Here is a 27,481-nt window from a genome sequence, read left to right on the forward strand (position 1 = left end):
TAGAGGGTCCCGGACAGAGCTGGAGAAAAATGTAGAACAAAATTCTAACTCACAAAAAAAGACCAGACTTACTGGCCTGACAGAGACTGGAGAAACCCCGAGAGTATGGCCCTGGGACACCCTTTTAGCTCAGTAATGAAGTCACTCCTGAGGTTCATTGTTCAGCCAAAGATTAGACAGGCCCATAAAACAGAACGAGACTAAAGGGGCACACCAGCCCAGGGGCAAGAACTAGAAGGCAAGAGAGGACAGGAAAGCTGGTGATAGGGACCCAATGTCAAGAAGGGAGAATGTTGACAGGTCGTGGGGTTGTTAACCAATGTCATAAAAGAATATGTGTACTGTTTAATGAGAAGCTAGTTTGTTCTGTAAACCTTCATCTAAAGTTCAATTTAAACAAAAAAGAAAATAGGTGAGAAGTCTCACCATCCTGACTTCTAAAGAGCGCTCTGGCCATACTTCTTCCAAGACAGACTTGTTCGTTCTTCTGTCAGTCCACGGTATATTCAGTATTCTTCGCCAACACCACAATTCGAAGGTGTCAGTTCTCCTTTGGTCTACCTTATTCATCGTCCAGCTTTCACATGCATACGAGGTGATTGAAAACACCATGGCTTGGGTTAGGCGCACCTTAGTCTTCAGGGTGACATCTTTGCTTTTTAACACTTTAAAGAGGTCTTTTGCAGCAGATATGCCCAGTGCAATGCGTCGTTTTATTTCTTGACTGCTCCTTCCATGGGCGTTGATTGAGGATCCAAGTAAAAGGAAATCTTTGACAACTTCAATTTTTTCTCCATTTATCATGATGTTAAACATGATGTACAGTTTAGTGACACTAATTGTATTCATCAAGTTGTGTGGCTGTCACCATTATCCATTTTCACTGCGTTTAAATCACTGCCATTAATTACATTCACCGTGTTGTGCAGCCACTGCCACCGTCCATTCCCAATGTTTCTCGTCACCCCAAACCAAAACTCACTGCCCCGTTAGCAGGGACTCCCATTTCTCCCTCCCTCCAGCCCCTGGTAATGTCTAATAAACTTCGTCTCCATGCTTTGGTCTCTTCTAGATATTTCATGTAAGTGGGATCATACAATATGGGTCCTTTTGTGTCTGACTTATTTCGCTCAGCATGAAGTTTTCAGTGTATCTTACTGATTTATTTAAAACTGATAAAACATCCCGGGGGGGATGTTCCTCTTAGAGGAACTTGATGGAGTCTAGGAAGTACTGGTGATCGGAGGTCTTGGGTGAAATTCAGTGATAGAATTGCCTGCTGGGTTGTTTTGTTTCTTCACTCGTTAAAAAAAAAAAAGAAAAAAAACCCGTTGCCCTCGAGTTGATTTGGACTCATAGCGACCCTGGAGGACAGAGTAGAAGTGCCCCAGAGGGTTTACAAGTCTGTCAGTCTTTAGGGAAGCAGACTGCCACACCTTTCTGCAATGGAGTGGCTGGGGGGTTCCTACCGCCCACCTCTCAGCAGCTGAGTGCTTAACCACTGTGCCACCAGAGCGCCTTCATTACTCTTAGAATAGTAAAATTCTCCATTTTAATCACATTATAGGAGTGAATCATTGAAGTTTGAAGATTTATCCAAACACATCTTTACCCATTCTTGAGACGGAGACTTATTTTCCTTGAGACGGAGATTGATTTTCCTAAAAGGGAGAACATAGGTCCGCAGCACTGAACTTACTCAGATCCTGACGTTGCGCGTTTTTCTTCCACCTCTCATTTTGGGGAGAGGAGGCCGAGCATTCTTGCTCCTTGCGTGAGGCATCTGATAATTCTTCGCGTCAGCGTTTCTCCTGCTTTGGCACGGAACATTGTTTGGTTCACAGCGCTCTAGGAAAAATGCGCAATGACTGAAAAACTTGGACTCAAATTCAGAAGAACATGCAGGGGAACATATTTGTTCTGGTTAAGTTTCTATGACTTTTAAACATAGATAAAAATAATCTACAGCAACACCAAACTGGTGCTCTCATTAAAAGGCGGTGGTTGTCAGTGGGGCGGAGGGAATGATGTCTGAGGCTTCCTGTATTTAACGCACCTTAAAAGGCGAATTTGATGCGGTGCTTGGGCTGGCGTGGGGCCAGCAAGGTCTTTGCAGAACACTGTACTCAATGCAGCTGATGTGAACATGTATGTTGACTTAAATCCACTCTGTGTGCTAAGAGGTTGCTCAGCTGCCATGAACACCTCATAAAAAGCAAGAAAAATAGTGCTGGATTATGAATTAGAAGACCAAAATGTCAACTTTTGGATTCCTCACTCATAAGCAGAAAATGTTAGACAAGTCCCTTCAACACACAGAGCTTCAGTGTCTTCATTTGCAAAATAGCAATAATATCAGCTTTCCTCCCCACTCAGCATTCCTGGGAGGATCTAGATTGTTGTTGTCATTGTTAGGTGCCATCGAGTCAGTTCCCACTCGTAGCAACCCTGTGTACAACAGAACAAAACACTGCCCGGTCCTGCGCCATCCCTACAATCATTGCCATGCTTGCACCCATTGTTGCAGTTACTGTGGCAATCCATCTTGCTGAGGGTCTTCCTCTTTTTCACTGACCCTCTACTTTACCAAGCATGATACCCTTCTCCAGGGACTGATCCCTCCTGATAACATGTCCAAAATGTGAGAGATGAAGCCTCGTCATCCTTAACTTATAAGGAGCATTCTGGCTGTACTTCTTCCAAGACAGATTTGTTCGTTCTTCTGGCAGTCCATAGTATAGTCAATATTCTTCGCCAGCACCACAGTTCAAAGGCATCAATTCTTCTTTAGTCTTCCTTATTCATTGTTCAGCTTTTGCATGCATATGAGGTGAATGAAAACACCATGGCTTGGGTCAGGCTCACCTTAGTCTTCAAGGTGACATCTTTGCTTTTCAACGCTTTAAAGAGGTCTTTTGAAGCAGATTTGCTCACTGCAATATGTTGGTTGATTTCTTGACTGCTGCTTCCATGGATGTTGGTGAATCCAGGTGAAATGAAATCCTTGACAACTTCAGTCTTTTCTCCATTTATCCTGATGTTGCTTATTGGTCCAGCTGTGAGAGTTTTTGTTTTCTTTATGTGGAGGTGCAATCCATACTGAAGGCTGTGGTCTTTGCTCTTCAGCAGTAAGTGCTTCAAGTCCTCTTCACTTTCAGCAAGCAAGGTTGTGTGATCTGCATAGTGCAGGTGGTTAATGAGTCTTCCTCCAATCCTGATGCCCCTTTCTTCTTCATATAGTCCAGCTTCTCGGATTGTTTGCTCAGCACACAGGTTGAAGAAGTGTAGTGAAAGGATACAATCCTGAGACACACCTTTCTTGACTTTAAACCATGCAGTATCCCCTTGTTCTGTTCGAATGACTTCCTCTGCATGTACGTACAGGTTCCTCACGAGCACAATTAAGTGTTCTGGGATTCCCATTCGTCCGCAGTATTATCCATAATTCGTTATGATCCGCACAGTTGAATGCCTTTGCATAGTCAATAAAACGCAAGTCAACATCTTTCTAGTATTCTCTGCTTTCAGCCAAGATCCATCTGACATCAGCAGTGGTATCCCTGGTTCCACGTCCTCTTCTGAATCCAGCTTGAATTTCTGGTGGTTCCCTGTTGAAGTTCTGCGGCAACTGTTTTTGAGTTATCTTTAGCTGAGCATGTTCTTCCCTTTTGGTTTTCTGTCTCCAGGTCTTTGCACATTTCATTATAATACTTTATTTTGTCTTCTCAAGCAGCTATTTAAAATTTTCTGTTCAGCGTTTTTAGTTCATCATTTATTCTATTTGCTTTAGGTACTCTATGTTCAAGAGCAAATTTCAGAGTCTCTTCTGATATCCATTTTGGTCTTTTCTTTCTTTCCTGTCTTTTTAATGACCTTTTGTGTCCTTCATGTATGATATTCTTGATGTGTCTGGTCTTTAGTCATTAGTGTTCAGTGTGTCAAATCTATTCTTGAGATGGTCTCTAAATTCAGTAGGGATATACTCAAAATTGTATTTTGGTTCTCATGGACTTGTTTTAAGTTTCTTCAGCTTAAACTTGCATATGAGCAATTGTTTCTCTGTTCTGCAGTCGGCCCCTGGCCTTGTTCTGACTGATGATATTGAGCTTTTCCGTCGTCTCTTTCCACAGATGTTGTCAATTTGATTCCTGTATATTCCATCTGGCGAGGTCCATGTGTATAGGTACTGTTTATGTTGTTGAAAAAAGGTATTTTTAATGAATAAGTCATTGACCTTGCAAAATTCTATCATGTGATCTCCGGCATCGTTTCTATCACCAAGGCCATATTTTCCAACTACCAGTCCTACTTCTTTGTTTCCAACTTTTGCATTCCAATCATCAGTAATTATCAATGCATCTTGATTGCATGTTCGATTAATTTCAGACTGCAGAAATTGGTAAATATCTTCAATTTCTTCATCTTTGTCCTTAGTGGTTGGTGTGTAAGTTTGAATAATAGTCATATTAACTGGTCTTTCTTGTAGACGCATGGATATTATCGTGTCTCTGACAGTGTTGTACTTCAGAATAGATCTTGAAATGTTCATTTTGACGATGAGTGCAACGCCATTCCTCTTCAAGTTGTCATTCCTGGCAGAGGACTTCATATGATTGTCTGATTCAGAATGGCCAATACCAGTCCATTTCAGGTCCCTAATGCCTAGGATATTGATATTTATGTGTTCCATTTCATTTTTGATGACTTCCTATTTTCCTAGATTTATACTTTGTACATTCCAATTATTAATGGATGTTTGAAGTTGTTTCTTCTCATTTTGAATCGTGCTACATCAGCAGATGAAGGTCCCGAAAGATTGCTCCACCCGCTTCATTAAGGTGGATTCTACTTTGAGAAGGCATCTCTTCCCCAGTGATATTTTGAGTGCTTTCCAACCTAAGGGGCTTATCTTCCAGCGCTATATCAGACGATGTTCCGCTGCTATCCATAAGGTTTTCACTGGCCAATTTTTTCAGAAGTAGACTGCCAGGTCCTTTGTCCCATTCTTAGTCTGGAAGCTCTGCTGAAACCTGTCTACCAAGGGTGACCCTGCTGGTATTTGAAATACCAGTGGTAAAGCTTCCAGTATCACAGCAACATGCAAACCACCACAGTACGACAAACTGAGAGACACATAGTGGATATACACATATACGTACACACATATGTATACTTTGCTTTTTGTCTTTAAAGTGCAGTAAAAGATAATTTAATGGCAATTTAGTTTCTCTAATCTTATTTTACCCTCTCCATTTCCTAGATGTAAGCATGCATGTATTTTTCTTAGGTATATTAAAATTCCAATAACAGGTTAGTGATAGAATTTTGTTAGCAACCACTTCGACACAGGTATATTAAACTGCTGATTTATTTTGTGAACGAAGTTTTAATTGGAGAAACGCTTCCTTATTCAGAGCATTGTTAATTAATTTTTCCCATGGTATTCATATTAAATAGGTATAAATCTCAAAAAAAATAAAAATAAATAAAACAAAAAACCCAAAACCAAAATCCATCTAAGAAATTTCAGCCTCGCACTCTGGACATCATCGTGAAGGTGGGACGGTTGATTGTTTCACAAGGTGTTACTTCGGTTTGAACTTTAATGAACTCTTTGATACTGAAGATACTGATGACAGGCTGTTATGGAGTCAAGGCCCAACTTAGAGGGGACATGTCAGCAAGCTCCAAGAAGCCAAAGGGAAAGAAACTCACAGGGGAAGAATTGTATTTGAGACTCTATTACAAACATTTTCCCTTCCTGAAACACATATACCCACTCTTCACTTATCAACATGGTTAGCTTTAAAAGATCAGGTCATTATGTGAAATTGGCATTATGCCAAAATGCAGGATGACCACCTCAAATCACAAAATGGAGGATGACTACATCATTACATAACTGCCAAATCACGTCAGTAAATAACTGCCGAATTACATCATTACATAACTGCCAAATTACATCATTGCATAACTGACAACTGACATCATTACATAACTGCTAAAATACATGATTACATAACTGCCAAACCACTGAGACTTGTGGCCCAGACAAGTTGACACATAATCTTAACCTTCACAGCTAGAATTACTCTCACCTTGCACCTCAGCATTTATTACTGCCAATCGTGTGTCATTAATGTGCAGAATAGTTGGATAATAGATTTTTTACTATTGTCTTAAATGCAAAATGTCAGATAACGAGATAGTTGATAAAGTGAGGAGTAGGTGTACAGTGGACTATCCATACTCACACCTTGGAGCTCTGAGGGAAGGGTTGCCAGATTTAGCTAATGTTTGAGTATAAGTTTGTCCCAAATATTGCATGGCATATAATATAGTATCTATCTAACCATCCATCCATCCACCAATTTATCAGTTACCCATCCATCCATCTATCCATTCACTTATTCCTCTACCCATCTATCCATCCATCCATCCATCAGTTAGCCATCAATCCATCCACCTATCCGTCTGTCTGTCCATCCACCTATCATCCATCTATCTTTTCTGTCTGTCTATCTACCTATATATCTATCATCTGTCCATCCATCCATTCATCCATCAATTATCCATCCATTCATCCACCTATCCCTCCATCTAATCCTCTGTCAGTCCATCTACCTATCATCCATCCACCTGTCATCAATCTATCCTATCTATCTACCTACCTATATATCTATCATCTATCCATCCATCCATAAATCCATCCATTTAACTATATAATAACTAATAAACAGTTATTCGTTGCTTATCTGAGATTCACCTCCCACTGATGTCATGTACTTTATTGGCACCCTGTCCTCAGGGACTTGATGAGGACCATCGTGCCACAGTGTCATGGAACAGTTCAGTGCTGTCCCAGGTGGTGGAGAGGTGATGTCTGGATCAGTCGGGAGAAAGTGAGTTCTCCTCGTTGTATTACAAGGCACACTGTGATTACAGACGCGTCCATCAAGAGCTAACATGACTGAAGCCTTTGGGAGGGTTGGTGTTTTGTAGACAGCTCTTCACATGTGCCTCATAAGCAGGCTTTTTCTTGTCATTTGGGAAGAATATTGCTTGCCAGACCTCGTATGGAGGTACCGCCCCACGGTCTCAATCCATATGTGGTGCGTTTACAAAGGAAAAAGTCCAAACTGCATGCCACATTTAATAATGCATCCTAATAACATAAAATGAGTTGAAGATTAATCAAAACTCTATAAACTGGTGCTGAACTGACTTGGAGATTTGCATCTTGCTTCCTGTGGTCAGCCTATTGATAATAACTTATCTCGAAAAATGGCTTCACAGTTTCTTCTTAATTGCGTCTGCTGTGCTGTAGGATGATACTGAACATGCTAAAATATGAGGAACAGACCGGTGCTTGCCAGTGGAGCCCCATCCCATATCTTATCTTGTGACTGTTTTTTATTTATATCTAAACTCATTTCTTTAAATTAAACTTTTCTTTCTCAGGGCAGCACAAGCGTTGGACTTTTCTTTCTCACTTTTTCTACACTTTTCAGCTCCTTCTTGTCACATTAATGTGTAGTGGGAGAGACTGTGCTCTTGTTTCCATTTGCGACTTGGTTGTTGTTATTAGTAGGTGGACACTAATGATACACAAGTAGGTCTTAGCATTGTGAAAGTGGTGGCAATATTTATGTTTTGATGGTTGGGATTCTGCTGCTTATCTGCTGTGGCAATAGCTTCCTTCTCCTCAGAGATAACAGAAAAATAAAATACTAAAGGCAACAGAGGAAGAAGGGAGAGTCAGGAATAGGAGGAGGAAATGGAATGAGTGGGCAATTGCTACCATGAGCAACTGCCTCCTTTGCATGAGACCGGAGGAACTGGATAGTGCCCGACTATCATTACTGAATGTTTTGATCAAAGATTCTGTAGAAGAATCTTTGATCAAGAGGGGAGAAATGCAGAACAGAATTTCAAATTCTCATGAAATCCAGACCTTCTGGAGCCATTGAGGCTGAATGAACCCACAAAACTATTGCACTGAGATAATCTTTAAACCTTAAACCAAAAATATCCCCTGAAGTCTTCTTTAAACCAAACAATAGTTTAGCTTAATTAGTAAAGAATGTCTGCCTTGAGCATTTTGCCCTTTTAAAGAACTACCTACGTGGAATCAAACTGACAACAGCAACTCGAAAGGTTAGATAGGAAGCTTAGGGGGCAGTGAGTTCATGTTAATGATGGAGGAATAATTTGGAAAAGAAAAGTGAGAATGGTTGTACAACTTGAAGAATGTAAGCAATGTCACTGAATTGTACATGTAGAACCTGTTGGATTGGTGTATGTTTTGCTGTGTGTATTTTCAACAATAATGAAAAAAAAATCCTAAAGGAACCAAGGTGGCTGGTTCTGGACAATGAATAGAGGCCAAACATTACACTCCCGGCTCCTAGTTAGCTTGTTAACGGAGCCCCCCTTGTGTAAGGCACTGACAGGGATTCAGACAGAGCGGCGACGCTCTCCCACCTTCACACAGCTTGCAGTTTACTGGAGGGGAGAAGACGTGTATCCAGGTAGTCAGATCACAGGCCGTCTCCGAGTTCCACAGGGAGCTGGGCCGCTTCTTGGCCATTATTCGCAGTGCGATTCCTGCAGTGTTCTGGTGCATTGGTTATCAAGCACACTCATCCTTCTTACTCATTCTTGTTGTTTTCTTTATCTGGCTCCCCCTCCCCCCCAGTTTTGTATGTTTATTGCTGGAGGTATTTACTGACAAAGTTTAGAATCTCCTTGAAAACATCAGTTTATGGCCGGATGGCTTACTTTTCCCTCATACCTCAGTTTTGCTACTAGTACCAGAACCAGCAAAGATAATTGGAAAGAAACAAGAGCCATTGCCATGTGAATTCATTTATTCCACTGCAGTGTACTTCCCTATGATACCGATGAAGCCACCTTTAAAAAAAAATTATTTTTTTATCGTGGTGATAAATCTAACAAAAAATTGGCCATTTCACCATTTTTTTTGCACGTACAATTCAGTGACATAAATGATGTCCATGTTGTACGGCCATCACCACTGTCCACCTCCAGCTGCTCTTACCACCTTAACAGAAGCTCAGTGCCCCCCAGACAATGATTCCCCCACCCTTCCCCCCTACCAACTTTGGCTTGATGACTTTCTTAATATGGAAAAATTAACTGAGGTGGGGCTAGAGCGAGAATGAAGAAAAGAACAATACAATATTTGAGGTTTTCCCTTAAGTCATTGTTTTCAGAATGCTTCCTAAAGGTTTGTGGACTGATATGAGAACCCAGGCCCTTCCTTTCTGCTTCAGCAAAGAAAACATTCCTGTTTACAGTTTGTTACTATTGTTTGATTTTGCTACCAGAAAGATGTTTATTGTATTTTATTGACTATGCAAAGGCATTCACCTGTGTGGATCATAACAAATTATGGATAACATTGCGAAGAATGGGGATTCCAGAACACTTAACTGTGCTCTTGAGGAACCTGTACATAGACCAAGAGGCAGTTGTTCGAACAGAACAAGGGGATACTGCATGGTTTAAAGTCAGGAAGGGTGTGCGTCAGGGTTGTATCCTTTCACCATACCTATCCAATCTGTATGCTGAGCAGATAATCAGAGAAGCTGGACTATATGAGGAAGAATGGGGCATCAGGATTGGAGGAAGACTCATTAGCAACCTGTAATATGCAGATGACACAACCTTGCTTGCTGAAAGCAAAGAAGACTTGAAGCACTTACTGGTGAAGATCAAAGACAGTCTTCAGTATGGATTACACCTCAACATAAAGAAAAACAAAAATCCTCACAACTGGACCAATAAGCACATCATGATTAATGGAGAAAATGTTGACGTTGTCAAGGTCTTCATTTACTCGGATCCACAATCAACGCCCATGGAAGCAGCAGCCAAGAAATCAAACGACATCTCACATTGGACAAATCCTCTGCAAAAGACCTCTTTAAGGTATTAAAAAGCAAAGATGTCACTTTGAGGACTAAGATGTGCCTGACCCAAGCCATGATATTTTCAATTGTCTCATATGCAAGTGAAAGCTGGACGATGAATAAGGAAGACCGAAGAAATATTGGTGCCTTTGAATGATGGTGTTGGCGAAGAATATTGAATATTCTTTGGACTGCCAGAAGAACAAACAAATCTGTCTTGAAAGAAGTACAGCCAGAATGCTCCTTAGAAGTGAGGATGGCGTGACTTCATCTCACATACTTTGGACATGTTGTCAGGAGGGACCAGTCTCTGGAGAAAGATATCATGCTCAGTAAAGTAGAGGGTCAGTTAAAGAGAGGAAGACCTTCAATAAGATGGATTGACACAGTGGCTGCAGCTATGGGCCCAAACATAGCAAGGATTGTACGTGTGACACAGGACCGAGCAGTGTTTCGTTCTGTTGTTCACAGGGTCACTATGAGTTGGAACTGACTCGGTGGTACCTAATAACACCAGTACAATATTCCTTTGTATGGATATATCAGATTTTGTTTATCCATTTATCTTTTGATGGATGTTTAAATTGTTTCCATAGTAAATTGTTCCATATTAAATTTTGTATTAAATTTTTAAATTGCTCATAGCTATAGGGTTGCAACGAGTCGGACTCTACTCAGCAGCACTGGTTTATAGCACTGCTGTGAACATTGGTGTACAAGTGTCTGTTTGTGTCTCTGCTGTTAACTCTTTTGGGTAGATACCCAGGAGTGGGGTTGCTGGGTCACACGGTAGTTCTATGTTTAGCTTTTCTAGGAACTGCAAACTTTTTTCCCTGGCAACTGTACCTTGTTACATTCCTATCAGCAATGAGTAAGGGTCCAGTTTCTCCACCTGGCCAATGATTTTTGCTCAAGTACCGACAAGCAAGCTGGTGTATCGAGTGGACAGAATATTTGCTTTAGATTCCAGCAGCTTAGCTTTTCACATTTGGACTCTGTCACTTACTTGTCATCAAGTGGACTCTGACTCAGGGTGACCCCGTGTGTGCAGAGTAGAACTGTGCTTCATAGTGTTTTCAAGGCTGTGACCTTCTGGAAGTAGATTGCCTGACCTGTCTTCTGAGGCACCTCTTGGTGGACTCGACCTTCAGCCTTTTGGCTGGTTGTTGAACGCGTACTCATTTGCGTCACCCATGGATTCCCAGTTGGGCTAAATGGCGCCTATTTTCTGATCTAAAATGGGTGTAATGGTATCTCTTTGGGTTCTGTGTACTCTGTCTTCAATGTTGATGACAGCTGCTTCCACACAGATTCACGGCTGAGTCGACAGTCCAGGTGGACATATCTACTTCTTCCTTATGAAACAAACTCGTGTGATTGTATTATCCTTAATCCTTATCTCAAATGCATTTTATCAGGATATGCAATTATACTTCCTCCTTAATTGACCTTATCTGTATTCAGATATTCACTCAAGAAACACTGAGTGCCGACCCTGTTCCGGGCTGGGGATGCAGCAGCCACCGCAAGTCCCTGTCGTCTTGAAGCTGATGTTCTGATGTGTGTGGGTGGGGAAGGGGCACAGATCATCAATGAATAAACCGAGGGATAGTCAGTATATCAGTGGAAGCTAAGTTCTGTGGAGAAAAGTCATGCAGGCTAAATGAAGCCTGCCTCCCCTTTGCTGCACGTCTCCCCTTGCTACCCTGTGGATCACAAAGGTCTGATCCTGGTGTATATCGGGTCACCAGGCGTCGGTGTCGACCCAAAGGCAGCTAACAATCACAACAACACTGACAAGAAGACCAGGTATTGCTGTGTCAAGACAGTAATTACTTTTCACCAAACTTTTCCTCCTCTCCACCTCCTTCCCGTCTTCCTCCTTCCCTTCCCCTCCTCAGTGCTGACAATAGCTTGGCAATCCTGTCCTCTAGACCGTTGAGGTAGAACTGACAGTTGTAATGGACGCCTTAATGGAAGGGATTGTTGCTAGTTTTGGTGGAGCAGTGCATTTGCATTTTTAGGCCAAGAGTAATCCCATTTTATGTTCATCTTTGTTGGATTTATAAGGGTGGAATATTTGGCAAGTATTGGGACCTACTGTTTAAGTCAGATTCGAAGCAAGTCTGGTGGCACGTTTTTTCTTCTGCCTTTAAATTGTAGGATAAGATAGATTCGATAGTGGAGCTGACATGGTCGTCACACGTAGTTTGCTTATGACACAAAGATATGCTTATTTTCATTGGGAAAAAATATCTTGGAAATAATCTTATGGGTCTTGGTTTTTCCCTCAAATTTCCCTCAACCAAATTGGTTACAGTTTACCAGACTAGTTTCTGTTGACTACCAAATTGGTTACAGTTTACCAGACTAGTTTCTGTTGACTACCAAATAGGTTACCGTTTACCAGACTAGTTTCGGTTGAGTCACTCCGACTCATGGCAGCCCCATGTGTGTCTGAGTAGAGCTGTGCTCCACAGATAGGGTTTTCAATGGTTGTTTTTTTGGAAGTAGATCACCAGGCCTTTCTTCCAAGGTACCTCTAAGTGGACTCGAACCTTCAACCTTTCAGTTAACAGCCAAATGCATTCACCGTTTGCAAACCCAGGGACTCCTGTTTTGGTTTAGAATCTGGGAAAATTAGAAATTTGGCTGCCTGGGGACCAGATGGCCCGAGTAGGCCGGAAAATGGCGTGTTTGCCCTTGGTTCAGGCTGGGCCGCCCTGTTCACTGCCAAGGATATGGGGTCAGGAACGTGCAGGACCTGCTCTGGCCTGAGAGCTGGGCAGTGGGTGGTTTGAGGGAGGCGTCTGTGCTGGGCAGCCTCCTGCTCCTTGCATAGCTAGGCCTGAAAACAGAGCTGACCCCTCCCCTGAGCCCCTGCTCTGTCTTCTCATCTAGAGACATTCCCGCAGACCTGGCTTTCGGGGAGCTGTGAGCCAGTGGTACTTTTGCTAGGAAAGGAAACCCTGGAGGGGGAGGCCGAGGCATGGTCTTGTAGTGCTTTTGTGGAAACCACATAACACCGCTAGCTAGGTGGCTGCTCCTGAGGACAGCCACTCGTAAGACGGGAGGAACGGTCTGTGAAGTGACTCCTCTTGTTTACGCAGAGCTAGCCCTTCAAACTGGGCCTTCCATCTGTAAAAAAAAAAGATGCTTTCCTATAGAAACTGTTTTGTGCACTTGCAGAGAAGACATTTAAAATGAGACCAGCCGCTCTGGCATCTTGGTTTGAAAGCTATGAATGTTTTGCAAACACCCACGTTATTGCTTTCTTACGTGTCAGCGGGAATCGGTGGAGTTGAAGTTCCATGCTGAAGCCCGGCATTTTCATCGGCCAGCGGCTTCTGTTTTGCCAACTGTCTTAGTCATCTAGTGCTGCTATAATAGAAATGCCACAAGTGGGTGGCTTTAGCAAAGAGAAAGCTATTTCTTCGCAGTAAAGTAGGCTAAAAGTCCAAATTCAGGGCATCAGCTCCAGGGGAAGGCTTTCTGTGTCTGTTGGCTCTGGAGGAAGGTCCTTCTCGTCAATATTCCCCTGGACTAGGAACTTCTCCGAGCAGGAACCCTGGGTCCAAAGGATGCGGTCTGCTCCTGGCACTGCTTTCTTGGTGGTATGAGGTCCCCCACTCTCTGCTCGCTTCTCTCTTTTATATCTCAAGAGACTGCCTCAAGATGCAGTCCAATTTTGTAGACTGAGTCCTGCCTCACTAACTCCACTGCTGCCCATCCTCCCTCATTAACATCACAGAGGCAGGATTTACAACATATAGGAAAATCACACAATACCAGGAATCATGGCCCAGCCAAATTGATACACACATTTCTGGGGGGACATAATTCAACTCATGACACCAACCATATCTCTGTCTCAACAAGGTATGGGGCACTGGTGTTTCGGTGATAGAATTCTCGCCTTCCATGCAGGAGACCTGGTTTCAGTTCCTGGCCAGCACACCTCACGTGCAGTCACCACCCGTCTGTCAGTGGAGGCTTGTGTGCTGCTGTGACAGTGAACAGGTTTCAGTGAAGCTGCAGACTGAGATGGAGTAGAAAGAAAGGCCTGGCGATCTACTTCTGAAAACCAGCCAGTGAAAGCCCCATGGATCACAACGGTCTAATCCCATTGTGTTGGGTGTCGCCATGAGTTGGAGTCCACTCAAAGGCAGCTAACAAAAACGACAAGACAGGGTATTGCTATGCCTAGAAGTTAAAATAATTCTATTTCATCATCAATTTCTGCTCACTTTAAAATATTTTTACACCCCTTACCAAGCATTGTATGTGGAAACTCTTTATTACCCATGAAAAGTTAAGTCCCAAATGAATTAGGCAGTCTGGTGTCTGGAGAGCTGATTTGGATGAGAATAGAACACCCCCCCCATGGAGCACCCCCAGCGCTATGCGGTCCTCAGGGTGCTTGTCTTCGTTTCTGTGACTAGAAAACGTGGTGAAGGAATGCAGCCCTTGCTCATGTAGAACACTTCAGTGCCTGAGGTTTTACCTGCCCAGCTCCCAGGAGACACGAGATCCCAGGGCCAGAGACAGGACGTGTTATTCCACACAACATGGCAGGCAGGCGTGCCTCCTGTCATGGGGTGTTTACGTGTACAGGGGTGCGTTTTCCAGGGATGGTGAGACACACAGACGTGGAGACAGCTGTCAGGAAAGATGAAGTTTGCTATACTTGCAGTTCCCTGGGAAGAACAGGGTGCCCTGAGGCAGGACCACATGGGGTTGAGCCCGACAATAGGGTAACAGCCATCTGGGATTAAGGAGACCCTCGTGCCCAGCCAGCAGAGTGGGTTAGCTGAGTTTCCTGGGCTCCTTGATGACTGGGCATTTGGAATATTTCTGTATGCTCTGGGGCATAGGGGCTGTCCCTGGTTCTTGTGTACCTTCCCCCCGGGTGATTAGGGCAGGTGCATAGTGGCTCAGGAATGTGAGAACTGATAAATGGGGTGGCTAGACTTAATTTGCTGCTCGAGGGGGCGAACAGACTGGCTTCCAGCCAGGACACAAAACTGCGTCCAGATAGCATTTTAAGAAAAAAACTATATTTCACAGTGACTCCCATTGCCCCCCAAGTCCCTCAGGGGGGCACATGAGAGGCTTCTGTGGATGCTGCAGATGTAGTGGGTTTGCATCACAACTGAGGAACCATGAGATTAAGAAACGCACATCTTTTGGAGTGGACCTCGAGCAGACGTGCCCGTCGTCTGCCCCAAAAGGAGACGCTGTCTCTGCCTTGGAGGGAGACGCTGTCTCTGTCTTCAGGGCTGTGTGCCACATAAGCGTCCTTGGAAAGACGGGCCGGTGCTGAAGCTACAAGATGTGCAAACACCAGATAGCCACGGGGACTGTCTGCCAACACTTACCTCTTCTTGGAAGCTCCAAGATGGTGACTTCATCCAGCTGCTTGTTCCTCCTCAGCCTTTAAAAGTTACTTCTTTCTCTGTCCTCCCACATAGCTGACCACGCCTGTCTTGCCCAGCACTGCACCATGTCACAGGTTTTCCACAGCAGTTCAGCTGTTGGCTGACTTCCGATCCTGTTAGACCGTGAGCGCCCGAGGGTGTCACATCCTGCGTCTAGCATGGGTGCATGCTTCTTAGCAGCTTCCTGGGAATACATGTTAGTTGAATGACTTCACGAATGAATGCACTTTTGATTCTTGGCAGCAAAGGAAAAAATTGGAATATACATTGCTTAATTATATTATTGATTCCATATATTGTTCTTAGTTGCTGTCTGGTTGGCTCTGAATCACGACGACCCGGTGCACAGCAGAACAAAACATTGCCCTGTCCTGCGCCATCTTCATGCTTGTTGGTGCGTTTGAGTCCAGTGTTGTGGTCACTGTGTATTTGGAGTATTTTCTAACGTAGGGGGCTTATCTTCCGGCACTATATCAAACACTGTTCTTTGTGATCATTGGTTTTCGTTGGCTGATTTTTGGAAGTAGGCTGCCAGGCCTTTCTTCCGAGTCTGTCTTAGTCTGGAGGCTCAACTGAAAGCTGTCCACCGTGAGTGACCCTGCTGGTATTTGAAATACTGGTGGCATAGCTTCCAGCCTCACAGCCACACACGCACCAGCACACTACGATAGCCCGCAGATGGGTGGTGGTATTCAGTATATAAATAAAGTAGAAGCAGGAGGTTCAGTAGAAAATTATTCTAAACATTTGCAAATACGTTTCAACTGCAAACTATACGCTCTTCCTGGGAAGACTGAGGGAATGGCTAACTTCTCCTTTGAAACTCACGCTTCATTGGCAATGCCAGACTGTGCTGCCCCCTGAGGGGAATCGTGCCTTCCAAGACTGTCAGCCTTTTTTCAGTTGGGTGTGAAGGCTGTCCCACCACCAGACATCCACCAGGGCCCACGAATGAGCGCCTCCCGCATTGCAGAGGCAGAGTCTCTGCTGCCGACTCGGCAGGTGCTTGCACGCACGTGGGAGGGGAGGGCAGGACGCTGACCACTGCGCTCTTCCTGTCTCTGCCTGCCTTGCTTCTGCTCTCCTCCTTTCTTACACATTTCACTGAATCTACCCTGAGAATAAACCCTCAGCCAAAACCGTATGTAAATGCTGAGAGGATGGTATTTCTCTCCAAATTGCAGAGACAAAAAAAAAAAGAAAAGTCTTTGCAACTGAAACTTACGTTGGAGCTCTTGAACTGGCACAGTGGAATCCTTAGTAAGGAATAATTATCCGTTGATCAAGAGCCAAGAGATTATGCTCGGAAATACAAACGGAGAGCATTGCATTCAAAGTTTAGTCCCCAGTTCCTCTAAGTGAAGTTGAGACGAGAGGGACAGATGATTAAACTGGAAGAATTGAGAATATATTGCAAACAGGCTGATAAGTTATTTACCTATTACTGTCTGTCTTAGTTGGAGTCTCTGGGTGGTGTATATGGTTAATGCACCTGGCTGCTAACCCAAAGGTTGGAGGTTCGAATCCACCCAGAGGCGCCTCAGAAGAAAGGCTTGGTGATCTATTGGCCTTTGAAAATCGTGCAGAGCACGGTTCTACTCTGACACACATGGGGTGGTCCTGAGTCAGAACTGACATGATGGGCCTGGTGGTGGTGATGGCCTGACTTAGTTATTTAGTGCTGTTTTAACAGAAATACCACAAGCGGGTGGCTTTGAAGAACAGAAATTTATTTTCTTACAGTTCTGGAGGCCAGAAGTCCAAGTCAGGGTTTCAGGCATGTTCCTTCTTTCTGTGAGCCTCCCTCCTGGTTCTGATGTCTGTGGCAATCTTTGGGGTTCCTGGGCTTGTACACGATCCTCATACGGCAGCTGTCTTTCCCTGTGCGTGTCTCTGGGTCTCTGCTGCTCTGTATATAACTCAGAAGTGATTAGGATCCACCCTGCGTTGGTGTGACCGCAACAGATTGATTGATCATGTTACATTAGATTGTGTTATGGAACGTGATTACATTACACTACTTTAGATCATATCCACAGGTATAGGGGTTAGGATTCCAACACATACAGGTTGTCCCGGATTTATGATGGGGTTTCGTACTGATGACTCTGTTGTTAAGTTCGTTCTGACGTAAGTTGAGTACCTCCTTTTTCTTTAGTTTTCTTTATTATTGCCTTTTATTATCGGTATCTTTAGAAATCATAACATTGAACATCTGCTAGTGAACATCTGAGAATGATAACATCAGCAAATTATGAGCTGCTACACTGTGTGTAGTACATATTACTGAAGATAAGATATACAAAAATAATGAACAGTTGTAAGTGCAGTTTGTCATAGTCGAGTATGTTGTAAGTCAGGGACTACCTGTATTTTGGGAGGTGGGGGACACAAGTTGGTTCGTAACATTGACCATTTTTAAATTTAAAAAGAATTAGCTTGCTTTTTTAGGAACCACTGTAAACAGGTGTGATTGTCCTTTGATGGTCCCGTTTGGTTGGTGTGCACAGCCCCTTCACACCTCAGCTTGCAGGCTTGTGGAGTATGCCTGGGCTCACTGCAGGGGTGTGGGTGGCCAGTCTCTCAGCCTCCCACTATGCTCCCTTGCATGGGCTCATGTTCCAGCATGGGCCCCAGGGCCTGGCTCTTGTAGGGACCCAGCAAAGCTGTAGTCAGTGAAGGAACACGCAAGTGCAGTTTCCAGGCAGGATCCATACTGCACACCCAGGATGAGTTCTTCTTGCCTGGAGGACTGTGGGGTTCAGTGCCTGTCAAAGTTAGCGCCTCCTCTCAAGCCGTCAATGACTTCTTTCCCTCTGCGCGTCAGCCACGTGGAGTTCTGCCCTCTGCTCTCAAACCTGCTCTTCTGTAATGTTGTGTTACACAGAAACCCCTATCTGGGACCTTGCCTATGTTCCTGGGTGGTGCAAACGGTTTGTGTTCAACTACTAACCCAAAGATTGGCAAGACTTCTTCCAAGACTGATTTGTTCGTTCTCCTGGAAGTCCGTGGTATATTCTATATTTTCCAACACCACCATAATTCAGAGGCATCAATTCTCCTTTGGTCTTCCTTATTCATGGTCCAGCTTTCACATGCATATGAGGTAATTGAGAATATCATGGCTCGGGTCAGGCACACCCTCCTGAGTGGTGTCTCATAAAAGAGAAGAATAGACAGGGATAGACACACTGAGGGAAAGGAAGATGCTATTTGCTGATGGAAGCAGATGTATCAACAAGCAGCAAAGAAATACCAGGGATCACTGGCCGTCCCAGAAGCTGGAGAGTGGCAGGGGACAGTTCCTCTCTCAGAGTCTCAGAAGGAATTGACATGGCCAACACCCTGATTTGGACTCCAGTGTCCAGAACTGTGAGAACATAAATGTCTGTTCCTTAAAGTCACCCACGTTGTGGTATTTTATTACAGTGGCACTGGGAGATTAAGGTTCCTTGTGAGTCTTGGGATCAGCCAGGTTTGGGGACTGCTGGCCTAGTGTGTCAGTATGCTATATGTTATCTCTCTCTCTCTCTCTCGCTCTCTCTACCTATCTACCTATCTATCTATCTATCTGTATGGGATAGACTTTCTCACCCAGCGTCTGCATTTCAGAACCTCACCTGGAGTGACCCACTTCTGTCATTCTGTGCCTTGTTAATTTTAGAATGGGTAGTATATTGCCTTGGAGTTTTATTTCTGTGATTGTCTTGAGTTTGAGAGTTAAAACATAGCCCTGAATATTCTCCTTCCCCACGTCTGCTACTCCAGCTCTAACCCTCCAGGAATACAAGGAAATAAAACAAAACTTCTGACTTCTTTAAATAAAGTGATTGATTAAAAAAAGAAAGAAAGAAAGATTAACTTCATTGTATCCTTTACATCTCTCCCTCCATCCCTGTGAGTAAGCCTCTTGAGGTCAGGGTCTGCATCTTGAATTCCTTTGGATTATTATGTATCCCTGAAGCCACAGGCTCTTTATGCACAAGGAAAAGGCTCTGTGGTTAGTTGCTGACTTAGTTCTACTGTTGTTAGTTGGCTCCGACTCATACCACCCCATGCACAACAGAAGTAACGTTGCCCAGTCCTGCGCCATCTTCACGATCATTGGTCTGCTCGAGTCCATTGTCGCAGCCATTATGTATTTTGAGTACTTTCCAACCTAGAGACTCATCTTCCAGCACTATATTGAATAATGTTCTGTTGTGCTCTGTGGAGTTTTCATTGGTTTGCTTTTGGAGGTAGATCACCAGACCTTTCTTCCTAGTCTGTATTCACTTCTGCTGAAACCTGTCCACCATGTGTGACCCTGCTGGTATTTGAAATACTGGTGGCGTAGCTTCAAGTATCAGAACCACACAGAAGCCACCAGAGTATGATAAACTGGCAGGTGAGTGGGTGGCAGTTAGTTTTCCTGGAAGGGGATAATTAATCTTTTTGGAGAATGTTTGAAAGTACAGATCCACATAAGAACATGGCCCACTCGTATACAGACTGGGTTTTTTTTTTTCCTTCACTTAACTAAAAATAGCACCATATGTACCACAGGATAGAAACAGACACTGCTTGTTAAGGGTCGGGTAACCCTACATCTGTCTCATTGAGCCTGGGCATACTGAGGGATAGAATCAAATGGGTGATTTATTGGCTTGCCGTACTTGAACACTGTTCCGTGGACACACGGGTCAGGTAGGCCCTGGCTGTGGGTGTCAGCTAGGGACATCACGGCTCTCTTTCTCTGGCATTGCCTCGAAGCCGTCACCTCATTAGCTTTTCACATTTGCTTCCATGGAGTCACGGGCATTTTCCATTCCGTAGGATGATTTACTCACAGGGATACAGCATGTGTTTCTGAGAAGAGAAAAGCCAACCATTGACTTAACTCTGCGTATTTGTAGTCAGGAGGAGAAAATGACGTCAATCCCATCATCAAGGGCAGTCAGGGCTTAGATGTCCCTCTCCTCGCTCCCTTGCCCCATAGCTTCCACTTACTCCTGTTTTATGAAGAGAACGGCTGTTCTGATGTTTTCCCCATGGAAACAGGTAAGTTAGTAATTAGTAATTCTGCTCCCAGGGCCCACTCGGGAGCGGCCCTTGGGGTCCTCACACCGGGCGTACATGGCTTAGATAGAGGGACACCAGTTTGGAAAAAATACCAAGAAAAACAAAACATAAGCTTTGGATTTTGTAACTTTTTGGATAAACACTGGTACTTGGTGATGACAGCATGCCTTTGGAGGAGTTTCTTCTGAGCCACTTTCTTCTACAAAAGGTTTCTGTGAAGAGAAAAGCAGCGGCGGGGCGGTGCTATGAGACGTGTAAGAAAAGCGGCGGTGCTGTGGGCGTCAAGGAGACGGGGAGGAGGAGTACCTGGGCTTCTAGGGCTGTGTGGCAGAAACACCACAGCGGGTGGCTTCAGAGAACAGACATTTCTTCTCTCACAGTTCCAGAGGCCAGAGGTCCAAACGGGGTCTCAGTCATGTTGATTCTTTCTGTGGGTCTCTCTCCAGTTTCTGGTGTCTGCTTATGATCCTCAGCATTTCTTTGCTTGTAGGTTCAGCTGCTATCTGAAAAGTCGGCAGTTTGAGCCCACCAGCCGTTCCATGGGGGAAAGATGTGGCAGTCTACTTCTGTAAAGATTACAGCCTTGGAAATCCTATGGGGCGGTTCTACTCTGTCCTGCAGGGCCGCTGTGACTCGGAATCGACTAGATGGCAGTGGGTGTGGTTTTCTGGGTGAGTGGGTGCTCACGTGGTGTCTGTCTTCCCCTGTGTGTTTCTCTGTGTCTGATCTGCTCTTTTTATAGGGGATTACAGGGATTAGGTTTAGGGCCCACCCAACTCTGGGCTGACCTCATTAACGTAACAAAAAAAACCTTATTTTCAAACAGGGTCACACCACAGAGGCAGGCGCCAGGACTTCAGTATATATTTTGGGGGCACAGTTCAGTCCATAACACGGGGCTTGGCCGTCGGCAGGTGAAATGGGTGTTGGGCGGTTGAGTGTTTGGTGCCCCAGGCTCACTTGGTGCCCAGGCTCAGTGGGCTGTGTGGGTTTCCCCGACCAGACAGCTCATGAGGCCTGTTGTAGGATGACTCAGGCGCTCCAGGGCGTCATGAGTAGACAGACCCTCTCTGGTGTTGCTCAGATGTGGCTCTGAGTCCCTGCTCTGGCGCGTCCCATTGGCGTGGATTTTAGTATTTTATTGATCTCCCCAAGTCCCCCTTTGCACGTCTAGAAGATGTGTCAGTAAGGCCCTATCAGTAACGTGAGCGCAGCGCCCGCCCAGGAGAGTGGTCAACCAGCCGTCACGGCTGTCCCCTGGGCCATCACTTCCCAGCGTCTTCTGATTCTGACTTACAATGTCGTTCCTTGTCTCCCTCCCCCACAGCGGGAACTGCGTGAGGGGCACAGGTGTGTGCCTGACCTGTTCACCGGCCTGTCTGCAGCGCTTACAAACGTGACCTACGCACGGTCAAAACCAGGTGCCCTCAGGGCAGCCCCGACTCCTGGCGACCTGTGTGTCGGAGTAAAACTGTGCTCCACAGGGTTTTCAGTGGCTGATTTTTTGGAAGTAGATTGCCAGACCTTTCTTCCCAGATGCCTCTGGGTAGACTGAAACCTCTAACCTTTGGGTTAGCAGCCGAGCTAATGTGTTAACCGTTCGCACACCCAGGGACCCCACTCAGAACATAAATGAGCATATGAATGAAACTTCCCAGTCAACCAGTGGACTGCAGAGCATCTACTGTGTGCCTTTCAGCCTAATTCCAAGAATATGACCACAGACAGGCCAAGGACGAGACAGAATAGTAGCAAGCAGTGTTTGCCTATGAATTGAGGACGACTGTTGGCAAATCATTATTTGTGGTCCCTTCCCTCAATAAATGTACTGAATAAACGTCTTCACCTACAACTGCAGGACTGCGCAATTCATCTGCAGGAAATTAGCGCCCCTTTCTGCTGGGCAAAATGGCAGTGGTAATTAAAATTTTTTCCTTCCTCTTTTTTATTATCTTTGAACATTTGTTTTTTACTTCTTTTCTCTGTATTTTATTTTGATGTCATTTTGGCAGTGGCAATATAAGGGAGGGCTGATTAAAATAAAATATTAAAGGTTGACGATAGGAAACCCAACCTGACTGTAACCGGGGAATTGGCGATGCTCGCCGCCTGTTCCTAAGCTTTTACTGTTGGTTACTGTCACGTTGGCTGTGACTCACGGTGACCCCAGGGGCGACAGAAGGAGACGTTGACGCGTCCTGCTTCATCTTTAGATCCTTGGTCTGCGCGAGTCCATTCCTGCGGCTGCTGGTATCTGAGCGCCTTCCAACCTAGGGGCTCATCTTCCAGCACCGTATCAGACAATATTCTGTTGTGATCCCTGGGGTTTTCACTGGCTGACTTTAGGAAGTAGATGGCCAGGCCTTTCTTCCTAGTCCATCTGAGTCTGGAAGCTTCTCTGAAACCTGTCCACCGTGGGTGACCCTGCTGGTATTTGAAATACTGGTGGCATAACTTCCAGCATCGTAGCAACACACGTGCCCCTGCAGCAGGACATAGGGACACATGGTGGTGGCGTACACTTGTACCTTCTTAAACATGCCCTCTGCATTGGCGTCTGCTCAGGTCTTCCAGTTGTGTATATCGTCTGAGTACATAAACATCAGATAACTTCAAATGCTGGCTGCGGCTTGAGGGGCTGGCAGGGATGACACGTTGAGATGGATCTGGATCCACACATACACGGGACCGGCCCAGGTGCTCACGCCGGGTCCTGGGGAAACTGAACTTGAGGACACGGTGAGTAAAGTGCTGGCCACATGCCATGGACGCCCTTAGAGGGTGGCCCCCACCTAGCGGGACAGAACACAGCCTGGGGGGGCTCTTTGCTTCTCCCCACCAAGCTGATAAAGAATAGATGGAGTTCCTGCTGCAGGCTGTGCTTATCTGGTTGGGGACATGGTGGAGGGTGGCCGGTGGTGACATGGGGACAGAGTGGCCACTAGCCGCAGACCAGCTGCCCCTTGCCACTCTGGGAGATGATTTGAAAATGCTAAAGTCGGCTATGAGGCTGGAAGAATGAGGGTCCCGTCAGGGTCACTGTCCTCCAGGACACCATGGGCCTCCCTCTGCAGGCTCCCCCAGGAGGGGCAGGAGCAGAGCTGAGAAGGGGCCCCATTCCCAGGAGTTGGGGATGAGGTGTTATCGTGCAGGTTATTTTAAGAACGACACGTTACCCTCCACGCCAGCCCGAGAGAGTCCGGTAACGGGATCCCACCGCAAAAGAGGGATATGCTTATTTATCTATAATATGTCCACTTTAAGGGCTGCTTTTGATATTCTCTGAAATAAAATAACCACTGAGCAAGGCATCCTTTTAGTGCAAAAGTATTTTAACTGGGGTTTGTCTCATACGAGGAAAAGCAAATAATGGATCGCAGGAAAGAAGAAAATGATCTCCTCTGTTTTCCGATCTTCCTCATTCATAAAAACCCGACTTGGATCTGTAACAGCTGCAGTGCTGGGGGCTCTGCCAAAGCTGGGATTGTGCCGATTTCAATATGACCGATTGTGCCTGCCTCTGGCTGGCCTCTCTGCTGTGGGAGGCCGGTGGGGAACTCAAATGGGACCTTTTTTAGCGTTCTCATATTGCAAATGCTGCACTTTTTTAGCAAAGGAGCAAAAGAAAGTCGACTGTTCTGTTTACTAAGTGCATTTACTTTGAGAACGTTTGTTCAGGCATTTCACAGAGTTTTGATAATTTTCTCTACCCATTCTTACTGAGGAATTCATTTTCTTTGGGAAGCAAACGGGAATTATTCCCATTCTAATTATAAATCTCTAGTATGTTTATTTGGACTACCTGAAGAATGAACAAATTAATTGTAGAAGAAATACAACCAGAATTCTCCTTAGAAGTGAGGACGGTGAGACTTCGGCTCACTTCCTTTGGACACGTCATTGGGAAAGACCAATGGCTAGAAAATGACATCGTGTTTGGTAGAGAGCAAAAATGAGGGAACCCTCCATGAGATGCATTGACACAATAACCGCAGCAATGGACTCAAAGACACCCGTGAGGATGGCGCACGACTGGGCAGTGTTTCATTCTGTTGTACGTGGGTTGGTCGTGAGTCAGAGCCAACCCAACCGCAACTAACAGCATTGTTTATTTGGAATAGCCTACTGCTTGGCCCACATGTGTGTGTCTTTTCCACCATCATATACAAGAGGAAAAATCCCAACAACAGCATCCAGCCACAGATGAGTGAGGTTGAGATGGGACCAGCTGAAGTTCAACGTTGCACAACTAAAACTTGGAACTTTTGAGTGGCCCTCGGAGGCTGTCAACTTAAAGCAAATACTCACTTGGGTACCCTACTAGATAGAAATTTGCATTCCACTCCATAATGGATGATACTTTTAGAAATAATGTATCAAGTCATTACCAGTGTTAGAACAGCCCCTGGTTGGAGCTGTCTGCCCCGGGAACTCCCTTCAAGGGTTCTTTACTTCCTCAAGTGCTAAAGACCTAGTTGCCTTTTCATTCTAGTTGAATTATTTTGCCATGCTATTTGAAGAGTGGTTTTCCTCAAAATTTCTGATACTCAAAGTGAATATTAGGTATCAGACATATTCGCAACGTAGCCCACAATTCTGTATATTTCTCTCTTTTTATAAAACATAGATTTCTAGCATTTTTCTTTTTAAAAATTTGTAACCCAACGGTGGATTTTGAATAGACTGAAGTGTGTATTGTTCTCAGAAAAGAGCCTCAAAATGGGCATATTTTACTCTAGAATTTAATGAGTAAATATTGCAAATAAGTATTTGTGATCAGGGACACACAGATCCGAGTTGGAGAGTCCAGTTAGGGTTAACTTGAGGGCACATCTCGTGCAGACGTCTGGCAGACGTGGGTCCCACGCAGCTGTGGGGTGTCAGCAGAAACAGGCTGCAGATTACTCCCGGGTTTTCCTGACCCGAGGGCACGAATGGATAGCGCGCTCACAGTCAAGCACGGGAATACAGTGAGGCTGGAATATGTTGGGTCAAATCGGACGCCCAGAGGACTCTGACGAGACGCGTGTCTGTGGAGGGCGACGTATTTTGCGTCTGGAATCTTTTTATAGTACCAATACCACTACTGATGGCCATCGAGTCCACCCTTAGGGTTTTCAGTGGCTGATTTTTCAGAAGGCGATGGTCAGGCCTTTCTTCCGAGGTGCCTCTGGATGGACTCCCACATTTTGGTTAGCAGCCGAGCGTGTTCACTGTTTGCACCACCCAGGGCTTTCCATCCTTATAGAAAGGCCACTTAAACAGGATACAAAGTGTAACCGCCTAGCTGTGCAGGTGCTCGGACTTTGTCTCAGTTCACCTGCACATGGAGCCTGTCCAGGTGGGGGAAGTGACAACCGGGGATTGAATGTAAAACTGAGAAGGCCAGTTATACACAACAGTCAGGTGGAAGCAACCCGAGTGTCCGTCAGCAGATGATGGATAAACAAAATGTGGTCTGTTCATGCAGTGGAATATTAGTCTGCCACAAAGAGAAGTGGCATTCTGATACCTGCCATGACATGGCTGAACCTTGAAAACATTGTGTCAAGTGAAGTAAGTCAGTCACGAAAGGACAAACACCGTATGATCTCATATGGCTGAAATCTGTAGAGTAGGCAAATGCATAGAGACAGAAAGGAGATTAGCGGTCACCCGGGGATGGGGAAGAGAAAATGGGGCATTTAAAAAAAATCTCAGCTGGCATTTTGCCCAGCTATAAAATGTCCTGGAGTTTTGCACACAAAACCTCATTTTCAGATGTAGATATGATAAAAGAAATGATAATTCCAGTATTGAATTTTGTTAGAAAATTATGAGAAAATGAATAAAAAATATATTTTGCAAAAAAAAAAAAAAGACACCAAAATAAAACCGAGCAGGCTAAAGTAGGGGCTCGAGTACTTTCCTCCTGAGCATCTGGGCAGGACATTCGGAAGCCCCTCGGGGCAGAGCCTATGACAGATACCACAGGCGCTGGCGAAATGGGGGGTGTGATCGGTTTCTTCCCACCGAAGGTGGGAACTAGAAAAGGAGACCAGCTTTCACAGTACGTTCTAATGTTGTACTGGAAATTTCAGACGATGAGATTGGATTAAAAAGGCAGGTAAGAAAATATGAATGCCGGAAAGGAAGGTACAAGATTATTCCATGTTTTTGTCTCAAAAAACACAAGATAATCACAAATATCAGAGCAAGTAAGGATGCAGTAAGGGTGTATATTACAAAGTAAACGTGCCAACGTCCACGGTTTCCTATTTACCTGCAATGACTGGCTAGAACATATGACGTCATGCAGTCCCATTCACGATAGCAGCAAAGGTACAAAATACCTCCGAAATCACTTGGAAGGATGTGTAGCGCCGTGCAGAAAAGATTACGAAGTTACTAGTTTGGGATGTAAAAGGGGTTGGAAGAAGTGGAGGGTGTTTCCTGCCTTTTGAAAGTTGTTATCGTGTTTCTGTCTTAGAGGTCACCCTTGACACTGTAACAGATACTGGACTTTATGGTTTTCATCCCAAGTGCAGTTGTTACCGAATTCTCCCCCGAACCAGACAAGAACCTTCCAGATTGCGGCTTTCTCTCCTCTCTACCCCTTCCCCATTGGAGTGTTGACATCTGAGCTCCCTGGTCGGGCTGAGTTTCTGGGAGCAGGTTCCCACAGTATATCCTGCCTGGTCCCTCACTTCCAAAGTCTGTGAACTTGCTCCAAGGTTAGGGCTTCCTAGACTTGTTTCCAGTCACTAAAATGATGATAATCATAGTGACTGCCTCTTCAGTGCACTAACGCATGATACACGCTTAGAACAATGTTTGCTACCAAGTAACCAAATCAAGCAGCTGTAGCGTCAGAGTACACCTGTGCTCCCTGGGTTCTTGTCATTGATTGAATTATGTCTCCCCAAAAATGTGGGCATCAATTTGGCGGGGCCATGATTCCTGGTATTATGTGATTTTCCTATATGTTTTAATCCTGCCTCTATGATGTTAATGAGGGAGGATGGGTGGCAGTTGTGTTAGTAAGGCAGGACTCAGTCTACAAGATTG

Source organism: Trichechus manatus, unplaced genomic scaffold (genome assembly GCF_000243295.1).
Source record: "Trichechus manatus latirostris isolate Lorelei unplaced genomic scaffold, TriManLat1.0 scaffold00072, whole genome shotgun sequence".
Taxonomy (NCBI): Eukaryota; Metazoa; Chordata; class Mammalia; order Sirenia; family Trichechidae; genus Trichechus; species Trichechus manatus.